The sequence below is a fragment of the Rutidosis leptorrhynchoides genome, chromosome 4 (assembly GCF_046630445.1).
Source record: "Rutidosis leptorrhynchoides isolate AG116_Rl617_1_P2 chromosome 4, CSIRO_AGI_Rlap_v1, whole genome shotgun sequence".
Taxonomy (NCBI): Eukaryota; Viridiplantae; Streptophyta; class Magnoliopsida; order Asterales; family Asteraceae; genus Rutidosis; species Rutidosis leptorrhynchoides.
In genome coordinates, this window is record NC_092336.1 from 393,797,416 (window position 1) to 393,814,322 (window position 16,907).

Here is a 16,907-nt window from a genome sequence, read left to right on the forward strand (position 1 = left end):
CGAAGAACGTTGCATTCGAGTCATTGAGTTCATCAAAGATTATTATTAAATCAATTTATAGTTGGATAGTGGATATTATGAAATGGTATGCATGCCTGTCAATTTTCGATGTAAAGAAAGATTGTCTTTTAAAAACGAATGCAATATTTGTAAAATGTATCATATAGAGGTCAAATACCTCGCAATGTAATCAACTATTGTGAATCATTTATAATGTATATGAACGGGTCCTTTCTAATGTTGTTTGTGAAAAATGCAAAAAGACCGGGCATATTGGCAGAGACTGCAAGATCACCACCATGACTGGGAAGCTGAACCCCACGGGACCGAGAAAGTGCTATGAATGCGGACAGATGGGCTACTTCAAAAATGAGTGTCCCAACAAGCGAAAGGATGGCAGACCAGCGCGTGGCAGAGCTTTCAATGTAAATGCAAGGGATGCCCGTGAGAACCTCGACTTGGTCACATGTATATTCACTATCAACAATCTATTAGCTTCTATCCTATTTGATACTGGTGCCGATAGAAGATATGTATGTAGACACTTTTGCTCTAAGATAAATTGGTCGTTAGTTCCTTTAAAGGAGAGTATGCTTGTAGAGGTAGCCAATGAAAAACTTGAGAAAGTTGACCAAGTTAGACGAGGAGCTATTATCAACATAGCTGGTGTGGATTTCAAGATTGACTTGATACCCATTAAGTTGGGAAGCATTGATGTTATTGTCGGTATTAACTGGTTGACCAAGATAAGGGCTGACATTATCTGTGGAGATAAAGCTCTTCGTATACCCCACGGAGACGGTGAGCCACTGATTATTTACGAAGAGAGATGTAGCTCGAAACTGAATCTCATTAGTTGCATGAAAGCGCAAAAGATCATGAAGAAAGAACGTCTTGCTGTTTTGGCACATGTGAAAACGTTAGAAACTGAAGATAAGAGCGTGGATGATGTACGAATTGTGAACGAATTTCCCGATGTCTTCCCAGAGGAATTTCCTGGATTACTGCCACCGAGAGCAGTAGAGTTTCAGATCGATTTAGTGCCAAGAGCTGCACCTGTAGCTCGCGCACCTTATCGACTCGCACCTTCCGAAGTACAAGAGTTGCAGAGCCAATTACAAGAACTACTAGATTGTGGATTTATCCAACCAAGTTTCTCGCCTTGGGGCGCACCTGTTTTATTTGTGAAGAAGAAGGACGGATCCTTCCGCATGTGTATCGACTACCGTGAACTCAACAAATTGACGATCAAGAATCGATATCCTCTTCCCCGAATTGACGATCTTTTTGACCAACTACAAGGATCGAGCGTTTACCCTAAGATCGATTTGCGATCCGGTTATCACCAGTTGAGGGTGAAAGAGAGCGACGTGATGAAGACTGCATTCAGAACCCGTTATGGTCATTATGAGTTTCTCGTGATGCCATTCAGTTTAACCAATGCACCTGCCGTGTTTATGGACCTCATGAATCGTGTCTGCAAGCCATAGCTAGATAAGTTCGTTATCGTCTTCATAGATGATATCCTCATCTACTCCAAAAGCGAAGAAAAACATGAGCAACATCTTCATCTAGTGTTGGAACTCTTGAGACAAGAGCAACTTTACGCCAAATTCTCCAAGTGTGAGTTTTGGTTGAAGGAAGTCCAATTTTTGAGTCATGTTGTGAGCGACCAGGGTATCAAAGTTGATCCCGCAAAAATTAAAGCTATCAGCAAGTGGGAAACCCCCACTACTCCGACTCATATCCGCCAATTTTTTAGGCCTTGCCAGTTACTACCGAAGATTTATTGAAGGTTTCTCTCTGATTGCGCGTCCTTTGACCGCGCTGACTCATAAAGGGAAGAAGTTCATTTGGGAACCCGAACAGGAATCAGCATTTCAAACTTTGAAAAAGAAGTTAACCACCGCACCTATCTTATCACTTCCTGAAGGCAGTGACGATTTCGTCGTTTATTGCGATGCTTCGAAAAGTGATTTTGGTTGTGTACTGATGCAATGTACAAAGATTATCGCTTACGCCTCTCGACAACTGAAGATTCACCAGCGAAATTACACTACTCACGATCTCGAGCTTGGAGCCGTTGTCTTTGCATTAAAGCTGTGGAGACACTATCTTTATGGAACTAAGAGCACTATTTTCACCGATCATAAAAGCCTCCAGCACATCTTCGATCAGAAGCAACTGAATATGAGATAGTGTCGATGTATCGAGACACTGAACGACTATGATTGTGGACTTCGTTATCACCCGGGCAAGGCAAATGTTGTAGCTGACGCTTTGAGCCGAAAGGAGAGGATGACACCTCTTCGTGTTCAGGCACTGAACATCACCATTCATTCTAACCTAAATAGCCAGATCCGAGCAGCCCAAGAAGAGGCTCTCAAGGAGGAGAACATATCTCATGAATACTTGAACATTCTCGTCTCTCGATTCGAAGTTAAGGAGACTGGACTCCGATGCTATGCCGGAAGAATTTGGGTACCCTGTTATGGAGATTTACGGAACCTTATATTAGATGAAGCCCACAAGTCGAGATATTCGATTCATCCAGGAGCCGGTAAAATGTACCACGATCTTAAGGAACAGTATTGGTGGCCTAATCTTAAGAAGGATGTTGCAACTTATGTTGGGAAGTGTTTGACTTGCTCGAAAGTTAAGGCCGAACATCAGAAGCCCTCTGGATTACTTCAACAACTGAAAATCCCGCAAGGGAAGTGAGAAAGGATAACAATGGATTTCATTACGAAGTTACCAAAAACGGTGGGCGGATACGATACCATCTGGGTTATTGTTGACCGTCTCACCAAATCTTCACACTTTTTAGCCATGAAAGAAACTGATACGATGGAGAGACTCGCTCAACTATACATCAAAAAGGTTGTGTCTCCTCATGGTGTGCCCTTATCGATCATCTCAGATCGCGATCCCCGTTTCGGTTCCAGATTTTGGCTTTCTTTGCAAGAAGCCTTGGGGACTCATCTAGACATGAGTACTGCGTATCACCCACAGACCGATGGACAAAGCGAACGCACGATTCAGACTTTAGAGGACATGTTGCGTGCTTGTGTTATTGACTTTGGAAAGGCTTGGGAAAGGAATTTGTCGCTAGCCGAATTCTCTTACAACAACAGTTATCATTCGAGTATTAATGTTGCACCTTTTGAAGCGTTGTATGGCCGCAAGTGCGGATCTCCTATTTGTTGGGCCGAAGTAGGCGAAACGCAAATCACCGGACCCGAGATAGTCCATGAAACAACTGAGAAGATTGTCCAAATTTAAGCGAGACTTAAGACGGCCCGTGATCGCCAAAAAAGTTATGCAGACCTTAAACGTAAGGACTTCGAATTCAACGTGGGTGACCGTGTAATGTTGAAGGTTGCACCTTAGAAGGGTGTAATTCGTTTTGGAAAACGTGGAAAGTTAAACCCTCAATACATTGGTCCTTTTGAAATCTTGGAGCGTGTTGGACCCGTTGCTTACCGTTTGGATCTTCCAACACAATTGAGCTCAGTTCATCCTACCTTTCATGTATCGAATTTGAAGAAGTGTCTTGCTGAATCGGAACATGTCATACCATTGGAGGAACTTATGATTGATGACAAACTCCACTTCGTGGAATAGCCTGTTGAAATTATGGACCGTGAGGTCAAAACTTTGAAGCACAACAAGATTCCGATCATCCGAGTACGATGGAATGCCAAACGAGGACCTGAGTTTACCTGGGAACGAGAGGATCAAATGATGCGGAAGTATCCTCACCTTTTCCCGACTCCTCCATCTACCTCAGCTTAAAATTTCTGGACGAAATTTTCTTTAACAGGTGGGTAATGTAACGACCCTGGATTTTCTGACGTTTAATTATTAATAATTTATTATTAATGCTTGCATTTTAATAAACGTGTTCTTATACGTGTTACTTGTTACCGTATTTAACTTTACATGCCCGCTTTGTCTTTGTGACACACGTACTTTACACGAATAATATTTTTGAATATTATTTACATTCATGATTAATTAATATTAATCATTTTTAATTAACTAGTGTAAGTAGTTAATTACTTGGGCTTATTTATTTAATTTGTTACATACTTGGACTTGGGCTTTTATTATTTGAACATGGACTTGGAAGCCCACCCTACACTCTTAATGGACTTGTAAGCCCATGTATTAAGCTAATATCACATTAAGTTTAAACTTGAATTAATCAACTTGTTGGAGACTAGTTACATGCATACTTACACCATTTTCCAACACCATTTTACTTTAATACCACTTCTAGCTCACACCATTCTCCCACATATGAAAGTGTATTTGATTCCTTCCTTTTTTTTTTGTTGAAAACCGTCGGCCAAAGTGGTAGGAGGGAGGAGTTCAAGTTTATTTTTTTGTATTACTTATTCACTAGTCTCATTTCATTTTATACACACAACTTACTACACTTTTCTCTCAACTTTCTCTTATTTATTGTAAGTAACATGAACTATTTTTCTCTTCTTTCTTTTCTTTAAAACCGAAATATAAACACATCATCATCATCATTACTTGTTCTTTGTTGTTGTTTAATTACTTGTAGTTGTTTGTTGTTGTTAAGGATCAAGTTCTTTAACTTGAATCTTCATGTAATCTTGGTTACTTTCTAGTTTATGGTTCTACACTTAATGTTTTAAAAGAAATAAAGTTCATGAGTTTTAAAATCATACTTGTATTCATGTTTGTAAACTTAAGGTTTACTTTCTTAAAAGATCAAAGCCTTGGCTTGAATCTTTCTAAGTATGAACAACCATGAACTTATTACTTGTAGATTTAATTTATTTCTTCATTTTATGTACTTTAAAGTTGTGATGTTGTTAAATTGGTCAAGTATTACTAGTTAATCTTGATCTCTTTCTTGAAACTAAAAGTTAACTTTATAAGTTCAAGAACATGGAAGTATAACTTTCTAGTTATAACTTCATATACTTATGTTGGATCTAAGTTTCTATAGCTTATGGTCTTCTAATTTTGTTGTAAATAAGAGCTTACAAGCTTACATACATTTTTCAAGTTGAAAATCTAAGTTTCATAACTTATGGTTTCATTAAAGTGTAGATCCAAGTTTTGTAACTTAGGATCAAACTTAAGAACACTAGATCTAGACTTTCTAGTCTAGGATCTTTAAGATCAAGCTAAGATCTAAGTTCTACAACTTAAGATCTTGATTATTTAGTTTACTTTCAAGTTTGTAGCTTAATATTACTATTAGAACTCATGTATGTGTCGGATCTAAGATCTTGATGTAACTTTGGTTCATCAAACTACATACAACTCTTAAGTGAGTTGTGCTACATATCTTAGACTTACACTAGTGTTATGATGGTCAAACCTTGGTTAATATGATGCAAACCCATCAACGAGTTGTACACTTGAAGCTATACGCATCAAGGATGAGAACCGTGATGAGCATCAAGCACCAAGAACCCACCGGAACATATTTCTTACTATTTCTGGAACTGATTAGACTACCTGGGATACTGGAAAGTTGATTTTCAGTTAGTTCAGTTGGATTAGATGATTTTCCATTTAGACCTCGTCTTAATCCGAGTTACGGTTTAGGATCTATGGCCTCCTGAAAGTCACTACACCCTATTAACGTTGTGCTGAAATTTCTGACCTACTCGCACTTAAACCGTCACCACGGTCAAAAAAAGACGAGTTTGGTTTTGGAAATTGGTCAGCCTCTAGGGGACTCATATATGGAGCCACGGCCACTGGTTTCACCTCATTTCAGTTTGTTTAGAGGTCGTGGCGACTGAACGAAGTCAGCCCTTGTTTCAAACCCTAGTCTTGACTTAAAACTTACTTTACACTTTTTATTTAATGATGAATGATGATGATAATTAAGACCTAATTTACATACATTTAAACCTTTGGGAACGATTTACTGACTTAGTAACTTTTGACTTAGGTTGAGGACCTTTCGGACCAACCACTTGCTTACTATTCCCGCGTATCGACTTTTACTACTTTCCACTGTGAGTTATAGCATCCCTTTTTACTTTAACTATTTTGGGAACTGAGAATACATGTGCATTTTACATTTTACATACTAGGCACGAGTACTTAAACTTTATATATGTGTGGGTTATACAACGGCATAAACTTTCCCCTTAGCTCGGTAACGTTTAGTCATTGGTCTTTGAACCGGTGAACGCGCATCTTAGATATGAATCCATAGGGTTTGACATCCCCACTCGGGCTAGTAGCGCTAGCATTTAACGGGTGTTTAATACTTTGTAAACATACGCACTCGCCAAGTGTACTTTTAGGGGGTGATAAACGTTAAGTTAGTTACCAAGTGCCCACGGTTATACATATACTTTTCATACTGTTTTGAAACGCTTTTGAAGCACTGAAATCTCGTGGCCTACCTTACATTACTGTTATGCTTAAACTATAGCTCACCAACCTTTGTGTTGACGTTTTTAAGCATGTTTTTCTCAGGTGCTTAAGGTTTGCTTGCTTCCGCTGTACTAGTCATGCTTTGTAGACACCCGCTGCGCTTATTAGAGATGTCACCGCATGAAACGTTTAATTTGCATTCAAACAATGTTATTTTTGAAACAATGTATTTGTAACGACCTATGGGTCACATACTATTATTTTTGCTTGCTATTCGTAGAAGCATACTTTGGTTGTTAAACATTTGACGTTGGTTAAAACGTCACCTTTATTCATGAAAGCAAACTTATTTTGAAACAGCATATAGTATTTGACCTTGTAATGATCCTGTTGTTGATGGTCCGTACATGTTGATTTAGTACGGGGCGTCACACACACACACACACACATACACACACACACACACACACACACATATATATATATATATATATATATATATATATATATATATATATATATATATATATATATATATATATATATATATATATATATATATATATATATATATATATATATATATATATATATATATATATATATATATATATATTTATTTATTTATTTATTTATTTATTTATTTTAACAGTAACCTAATTATTCTAATTATTATTATTTTTTTCATTTTTAAAGTGTACTTTATTAATTCCCAATTATATATACACTTTTATATATATATATATATATATATATATATATATATATATATATATATATATATATATATACACACAATTGTTCGTGAATCGTCGGGAGTAGTCAAAGGGTAATTGCATAAATGTAAACACTTCAAAAATTTTGAGATTCAACATTACAGACTTTGCTTATCGTGTCGAAATCAGATGAAGTTCAAATTTGGTCGGAAATTTCTGGGTCGTCACACATAAACTGATCCAGTAATGGATAGTTGATTTTTAATTGCTCAATCTTCTCATCAGTCATGTATAATGAAAACTTATCCGCAGATACGGCGAAAGAAGACTGATGAGTAGATGGAGATGCCATATTGAATGTATAAAAGAATTAAATTTAAAAGTGCTAAAGGAGATAATGAAGGAAGAAAGTGAATGATAATCGTCAGAAAGTTGCGAGTATTGATCTGCGTGATTAATGCTTTAATAGAAAGATAGTTGAATGCAAATGAGTAAAAGGAAAATTGAATTACAATCGATCCTATTTATAGTGGTAATTGAAGGGATCAAATTTATTCGCAATGATTATAATCAACAACTATAATGTAGCAGCATTCTATCAACGGCTAGAAAAGAGCAGTTAGGCAATCCTGATTGGCCACGTACAGTTTGTCAGACGCAATATAATATGTTGTATGCGTAATGGAATAAAATTTTGTGGATCGTTTGAGAAGTGCATTTTAAACTACATTTTTAGAGTTTATTATGTTATATTTTCTACGTAAATATATCACAATAATCTGAGGGGAATTGATCATATATATAGGCATATATATGTATATTTTAAGTGCAAAAGCAAACAGATGCGCAGAAGTAAACAAGTAACTTTGCGCTGTGTTTAAACTCTCAGGAACATGCGCAAAGAATATCTGCGAAAGTGTCCCGCACAATTACTGCGGATATGTCGGTAATGCGCGGTTGTTAGCTCCGCGGAAATCCGAAGCCTATAAATAGGGAGCTTGGCCTCTCATTTTAGGTTGTTGATTTTGTGCAATTGCTAAGGTTTTTATGGTTCGCTTGTGAATACGCCCAAGCCTTAATCATAATCAAGCCAAGGTAATGCAATCAAGACCGGGACATGGTGATTGATCACTTGAATCTAAGTGAAAGACGATCATAAGGTCTCAAAAACATTATCAACACCACCATCTGAAATGTCCCGTTCATAATGATTATAAACGTTTCATATTAATTGATTTCGTTGCGAGGTTTTGACCTCTATATGAGACATTTTTCAAAGACTGCATTCGATTTTTAAAACAACCATAACCTTTATTTTATCGTTAAAGGTTTTAAAAACATTACGACGATTATCAAATAATGATAATCTAAAATATAGCGTTATCACATGACCATTACATAATGGTTTACAATAATATTACACATCAACTTAAGTCTTCGAATGCAGTTTTTAAACAATATTATACAAGCATGCAGACTCCAATCTTGTCTTTATTTAGCATGCAACAGCGGAAGCTCTTAATAATCACCTGAGAATAAACATGCTTAAAACGTCAACAAAAATGTTGGTGAGTTATAGGTTTAACCTATATATTTATCAAATCGTAATAATAGACCACGAGATTTCATATTTCCATTTCTCATAAACAACATGCAATCTGCATAAAAATTATTCATATAATGAACACCTGGTAACCGACATTAACAAATGCATCTAGAATATCCCCAATATACAGGTACACTCATCTGTATATAAAATCGAAATACTAAAGCATCCATAACATGGATGGGGTTCGTTAGGCCCATAGATCTATCTTCAGGATTCGCGTCAATTTGGGGGTCTGTTCCCAAATTCTTAGGCTATCAAGCTGAAAGGGTGATATCCGATATAATGATTCAATCATAGAATATAGTTTCAAGAACTTGTGTCTATTTTGTAAAATATTTATAAAACTGCATGTATTCTCATCCCAAAAATATTAGATTTTAAAAGTGGGACTATAACTCACTTTCACAGATTTTTCCTTCGTCGGAAATAAGACTTGGCCACGGGTCGATTCACTAACCTATAACAAATATATACATATATATCAAAGTATGATTGAAATATATTCACAATATGTTTTATTATGTTTTAACGGTTTAAGTTTGTTAAGTTAACTGTCCAACGTTCGTAGTCTACAGTTAGTTGTCCACAGTTAGTAGTACAGAAGTAAATCAATATCTATTATCTCGAATCAATCCACAACCCAGTGTATACAAGTCTCAGAATCGATCACAACTCAAAGTATATATATTATTTTAGAATCCACCTCAACCCTGTATAGCTAAATCGAACATTACCGCATATAGAGTGTCTATGGTTGTTCCAAATAATATATATAGATGACGTCGATATGATATGTCAAAACATAGTATACGTGTCTATGGTCTATCAAGATTACATAATATATGTTAGAATATATGTATAATACAATATAAGTTAGTTAGGATATGGTTAGTATAGATTTTTGTCAATTCATCCCATAGTCATATTAACCATTTTTAACCAATTTTGTTTTACCCATAACTTCTTCGTTTTAAATCCGTTTTGAGTGAATCAACCTGCTATGGTTTCATATTGAACTGTATTTTATGAAACTAAACATAAAAAGTATAGGTTTATAGTCGGAAATACAGTTTACAAGTCATTTTTGTAGAGGTAGTCATTTCAGTCGAAAAAACGACTTCTTGATGACCATTTTGAAAAACATATTTCCACTTTGAGTTTAACCATGATCTTTGGATATAGTTTCATATTCGTAAAAAAAATCATTTTCCCAGAAGAACAACTTTTAAATCAAAGTTTATCATAGTTTTTAATTATCTAACCCAAAACAGCCCCCGATTTTACTATGACGGAGTATGTCCGGTTTTACGGTGTTCTTCGTGTTTCCAGGTTTTATATCATTAAGTTAGCATATCATATAGATATAGAAAATGTGTTTATTTGATTTTAAAAGTCAAGTTAGAAGGATTAACTTTGTTTGCGAACAAGTTTAGAATTAACTAAACTATGTTCTAGTGATTACAAGTTTAAATCTTCGAATATATATATGAATTGAATGATGTTATGAACATCATTACTACCTCAAGTATAGTAGGTAAACCTACTGGAAATGACAAGAAATGATCTAGAGCTTCAAAGGATCTTGGATGGCTTGAAAGTGCTTGAAGTAGAATCATGACACGAAAACAAATTCAAGTGAGTTTACTACTCGAATTAAGATTGTTATTGTTATAGAAATTGAATCAAAGTTTGAATATGAGTATTACCTTGAATTAGAAAGATTACCTACTATAAATAACAAAGATTTCTTGAGATTGGATAATCACTCGAAATGGATTTGCAAGATTGAAAGTAAGCTAGTAAACTTGAAAGTGTTCTTGATGTGTTCTTGAGTTGTTATTTTGTAAGTTGGTTTATGTATGGATTTATGAGCTAGATTGATGTAGATTCTGATGAAGATGATGAAGAACACTTAGAACATCAAGAGAGAATTTGAGAGAGATGTGTTTGATGCAGAAAAGTTGGAATGAAAATGTGTTTGTGGTGGGTGAAAGAAAATGTGAATATGGAGTCAAGATATAGGCTCCATTAGTTTGATTTTTAGTGTAATCATTCATGCTAGTTGCTAAATGATGGTTCCCACATGTTTGATGACTCATTAAGGCTACTAAGGAGCTGATCATTGAGTGTATATACCAATAGTATATACGTCTAGAGGCTGGGTATTGTACGAATACGAATACGGATTGAATATGAGTAAATAGTGTACTGTAGTAAATAGTATTTGCTGTAGCAAATAGTATTTTACTGTAGCAATAGTATTTTACTGTAGCAAATAGTATTTTAATGTAGTAAATAGTATTTAACTGTAGTTAAGTGAAAATTTACTGTAGCAAATAGTGTTTTACTGTAGCAAATAGTGTTTTACCGTAGCAAATGGTGTTTTACTGTAGCAAATAGTGTTTTACTTGTACATCTTTGATTTAATTGTATTTCTTCTTATATATATATATATATATATATATATATATATATATATATATATATATATATATATATATATATATATATATATATATATATAATAAAAACTTACATCATAAAAAAAATAAAATGATTATATAATCATCACAAGTTATGACGTTCGTGAATCATCAGGCAAACGGGGTGGTCAATTGTCTACATAAACTCATTTCAATTAATCAAGTCTTAACAAGTTTGATTGCTTAACATGTTGGAAACATTTAATCATGTAAATATAGTTTTCATTTAATATATAAACATGGAAAAGTTCGGGTCACTACAGTACCTACCCGTTAAATAAATTTCGTCACGGAATTTTAAGCTGTTGAAGGTGTTGACGCATCTTCTGGAAATAAGTGCGGGTATTTCTTCTTCATCTGATCTTCACGTTCCCAGGTGAACTCGGGTCCCCTACGGGAATTCCATCGAACCTTAACGATTGGTATTTTATTTTGCTTAAGTTGTTTGACCTCACGATCCATTATTTCGACGGGTTCTTCAATGAATTGAAGTTTTTCATTGATTTGGATTTCGTCTAAAGGAATAGTGAGATCTTCTTTGGCTAAGCATTTCTTCATATTCGAGACATGAAAGGTATTATGTACGCCGGCTAATTGTTGTGGTAATTCAAGTTGATAATTAAATGGCCCAATATATCTCGGGTTTAGTTTTCCTCGTTTTCCAAAATGAATAACGCCTTTCCAAGGTGATACTTTAAGAATGACCATGTCTCCAATATCAAATTCTATATCTTTTCTTTTACTGTCTGCGTAGCTCTTTTGTCGACTCTGAGCGGTTTTCAACTGTTGTTGAATTTGAATGATTTTCTCTGTTGTTTCTTGGATAATTTCTGGACACGTAATCTTTATATCCCCCACTTTACTACAACAATTTGGAGACCTGCACTTTCTACCATAAAGTGCCTCAAATGGCGCCATCTCAATACTCGAATGGTAACTGTTGTTGTAGGAAAAAATTGCTAACGGTAGATGTCGATCCCAACTGTTTCCAAAATTAATAACACATGCTCGTAGCATGTCTTCAAGCATTTGTATCGTCCTTTCACTCTGCCCATCAGTTTGTGGGTGATAAGCAGTACTCATGTCTAGACGAGTCCCCAATGCTTGTTGTAATGTCTGCCAAAACCTTGAAACAAATCTGCCATCCCTATCAGAGATAATAGAGATTGGTATTCTGTGTCTGGAGATAACTTCCTTCAAGTATAGTCGTGCTAACTTTTCCATTTTATCATCTTCTCGCATTGGTAGAAAATGTGCTGATTTGGTGAGACGATCGACTATTACCCAAATAGTATCATAACCACTTGCAGTCCTTGGCAATTTAGTAATGAAATCCATGGTAATGTTTTCCCATTTCCACTCTGGGATTTCAGGTTGTTGAAGTAGACCTGATGGTTTCTGATGTTCAGCATTTACCCTAGAACACGTCAAACATTCTCCTGCGTATTTAGCAATATTGGCTTTTATACCCGGCCAACAAAAGTGTTTCTTGAGATCTTTGTACATCTTTCCCGCACCAGGATGTATTGAGTATCTGGTTTTATGTGCTTCCTTAAGTACCATTTCTCTCACATCTCCAAACTTTGGTACCCAAATTCTTTCAGCCCTATACCGGGTTCCGTCTTCCCTAATATTAAGATGTTTCTCCGAACCTTTGGGTATTTCATCCTCCAAATTTCCCTTTTTTAAAACTCCCTGTTGCGCCTCCTTTATTTGAGTAGTAAGGTTAGTACGAATAATTATATTCATAGATTTTACCCGTATAGGTTCTCTGTCCTTTCTACTCAAAGCGTCAGCTACCACATTCGCCTTCCCCGGGTGGTAACGAATCTCAAATTTGTAATCATTCAACAACTCAATCCACCCACGCTGCCTCATGTTCAGTTGTTTCTGATTAAATATATGTTGGAGACTTTTGTGGTCGGTATATATAATACTTTTGACCCCATATAAATAGTGCCTCCAAGTCTTTAATGCAAAAACAACAGCGCCCAATTCTAAATCGTGAGTCGTATAATTTTGTTCGTGAATCTTCAATTGTCTGGACGCATAAGCAATTACCTTCATTCGTTGTATTAATACACAATCGAGACCTTGCTTTGAAGTGTCACAATAAATCACAAAATCATCATTCCATTCAGGCAATGATAATATAGGTGACGTAGTTAACTTTTTCTTCAACAATTGAAATGTTTTCTCTTGCTCATCCTTCCATTCAAATTTCTTCCATTTATGCATTAATCCAGTCAAGGGTTTTTCTATTTTGGAAAAATCTTCGATGAATCTTCTGTAGTAACCAGCCAATCCTAAAAATTGGCGTATATGCTTCGGAGTTTTCGGGGTTTCCCACTTTTCAACGGTTTCAATCTTTGCCGGATCTGCATGAATACCTTCTTTGTTCACTATGTGACTGAGGAATTGAACTTCTTTCAACCAAAATGCACACTTTGAAAACTTAGCATACAGTTTTTTTTCCCTCAACAATTCTAGCACTTTTCTCAAATGCTCTTCGTGCTCTTGATCATTCTTTGAGTAAATAAGTATGTCATCGATGAAAACAATGATAAACTTGTCAAGGTATGGTCCACACACTCGGTTCATGACGTCCATGAACACAGCTGGTGCATTAGTCAAACCAAAAGGCATAACCATAAACTCGTAATGACTGTAACGCGTCCTAAAAGTAGTCTTCAGAATATCATCCTCCTTCACCCGCATTTGATGATACCCAGAACGTAAATCAATCTTCGAATAAACTGACGAACCTTAGAGTTGATCAAACAAGTCGTCGATTCTTAGCAGTGGATAACGGTTCTTGATGGTAAGTTTGTTCAACTCTCGATAGTCGATACACAACCTGAATGTACCATCCTTCTTTTTGACAAACAAAACAGGAGCTCCCCACGGTGATGTGCTTGGTCGTATGAAACCACGCTCTAAAAGTTCTTGTAATTGACTTTGGAGTTCCTTCATTTCACTGGGTGCGAGTCTGTATGGAGCACGAGCTATTGGTGCAGCTCCTGGCACAAGATCTATTTGAAATTCAACAGATCGGTGTGGAGGTAGTCCCTGTAATTCTTTCGGAAATACATCGGGAAATTCTTTTGCGATGGGAACATCATTGATGTTCTTTTCTTCAGTTTGTACCTTCTCGATGTGTGCTAGAATGGCATAGCAACCTTTTCTTATTAGTTTTTGAGCCTTCAAATTACTAATAAGATTTAGCTTCGCGTTGCTCTTTTCTCCGTACACCATTAAGGGTTTCCTTTTTTCTCGTACAATGCGAATTGCATTTTTGTAACAGACGATCTCTGCTTTCACCTCTTTCAACCAGTCCATGCCGATTATCACATCAAAACTCCCTAACTCTACTGGTATCAAATAAATCTTAAACGTTTCATTAACAAGTTTAATTTCTCGATTCTGACATATTTTATCTGCTGTAATTAATTTACCGTTTGCTAATTCGAGTAAAAACTTATTCTCCAATGGCGTTAATGGGCAACTTAATTTAGCACAAAAATATCTACTCATATAGCTTCTATCCGCACTCGAATCAAATAAAACATAAGTAGGTTTATAGTCAATAAGAAACGTACCCGTAAAAAGCTCCGGGTCTTCCTGCGCTTCAACCGCATTAATGTTGAAGACTCTTCCATGGTTTTGGGCATTATTATTTACTTCATTCGGGCATGCAGTTTTGTAATGGCCCATCTTTTCGCACCCAAAACAAGTAATGGCGGCATTAAATGTTCCGACATTATTTGTTCCTTTACTCCTGTTAATCTTCGGTCCATAGATTCCACACTTTGCAGCACTGTGACCCGTTCTTTTGCATTTTGTGCATAACTCCCTACAGTAATTATCCTGATGGTATTTCTCGCACCTTAAGCACCTGGTTTTCTGCCTTATGTTGTCATTATTGTTGTTGTTGGGACGATTGTTGTTGTCGTTGGGACGGTTGTTGTTATTGTTGGGACGGTTGTTGTTGCGATTAATGTTGCGGTTGTTGGGATAGTTGTTGCGATTGTGGTTGTAATTGTTGTTGTTGTTGTTGTATTGGTGACCCTTGTCATTGTTTTCCTCCCACTTTCTCTCGACTTGTTTCGTGTTGGCTTCTTCGGCCTCCTGTTCTTTAATCCTTCCCTCAATCTGATTTATGAGTTTGTGAGCCATTCGACTTGCCTTTTGTATAGAGGCGGGCTCGTGTGAACTCACATCTTCTTGAATCCTTTCCGGTAACCCTTTTACAAATGCATCGATTTTCTCTTCTTCATCTTCGAACGCTCCTGGACACAATAGGCACAACTCTGTGAATCGTCGTTCGTACGTGGTAATGTCAAAACCTTACGTTCGTAATCCTCTAAGCTCTACCTTGAGCTTATTGATCTCGTTTCTGGGACGGTACTGTTCGTTCTTCAAGTGCTTGAATGCTGACCACGGTAATGCGTAAGCAGTATCTTATCCCACCTGCTCGAGATAGGTGTTCCACCATGTTAACGTAGTACCTGTGAAGGTATGCGTAGCGTACTTACTTTGTCTTTTTCAGTACATTTACTTATGCAAACACCGATTTAACCTTTTCAGTCCACCGTTTTAATCCGATTGGACCCTCAGTTCCATCGTGATCAAGCATATTTTCACGGGGTCAAGGAGAACCTACACTTGAGTGCATAAAAGGGGTTTAAGGACTAACAATATTCAAACCTCCGACGCTTAGTCATGGATAACCCACATCGGTATCGTTTCGATTCTGATAGAGTGGCCGATTTGAGAGTCCACCAACAATCTAGCATACGAGGTTGAGTGGCCCAAAGACATGAAGGTTTTATAGTTCAATACATACCTAAAAGTCTTTAGAGATCGTAAGAAGCTTTGTTCGTACGATAGAGATTTGTACGCTGTAGTTTACGTATGATTAAACAAGTGAACATATATGTTTTTAGGGTTTATGAGCTATATATTTATAGGCTCACAAATTAGGGTTTCGGTAGAATCTTTTCCCTAATTAAATGCAATCTCATCCTTAACTAACTTTCGTTATTTAAGGAAGAGAATCCGACTTGATTATACCGTACACTCTTCTAGAATGTACCGAACCCCTGTGCAAGTATACAAAACTCGCACCAGATGGTATAGGCGCATAGTGTGCAGCTATACCCGTAACGTATGCCTTTGTGTGTGACTAAATGCTTTGGATGCGCATCCGCACAACCTTGCGGATATGCGTACCATTAAGCCCCCCCAGTTCGATGTTATATACAATGAAATATAGTATATGACGTCGAACTAGCAAGAAAAGAAAAATGGATACACAATGACTCTTAACAATTTCTTTAAATCAGATAAGCATACTTAATAGTGCCAATATGATTCCTAGTCGGATTTCAAATGTAACCGGACAGTTTGTGAGGTTATTTAAATATATTTGCGTAACCGGATACTGTATTAGCATTAAATGCAATGTATGCGTGCAGTCACCAACATGTCTTTTCGGCTGCAATTCCTGCACCCGAGGTGATAACTGTCACTGTTTATCGAAAAGGTAATGATTGTAATTATACAACCGCCTGTTGATGCTAACGTGCACTGGACCTCTTAACAAGGTAATTAACTTGAGATTGATACACGTGTACGGCTGTCATTATACCCGTGTCGCCTTTTAACTCTCAAATTTTCTCTATAAATAGCCTTTTGGCTTTTTCGCATCCCACAATC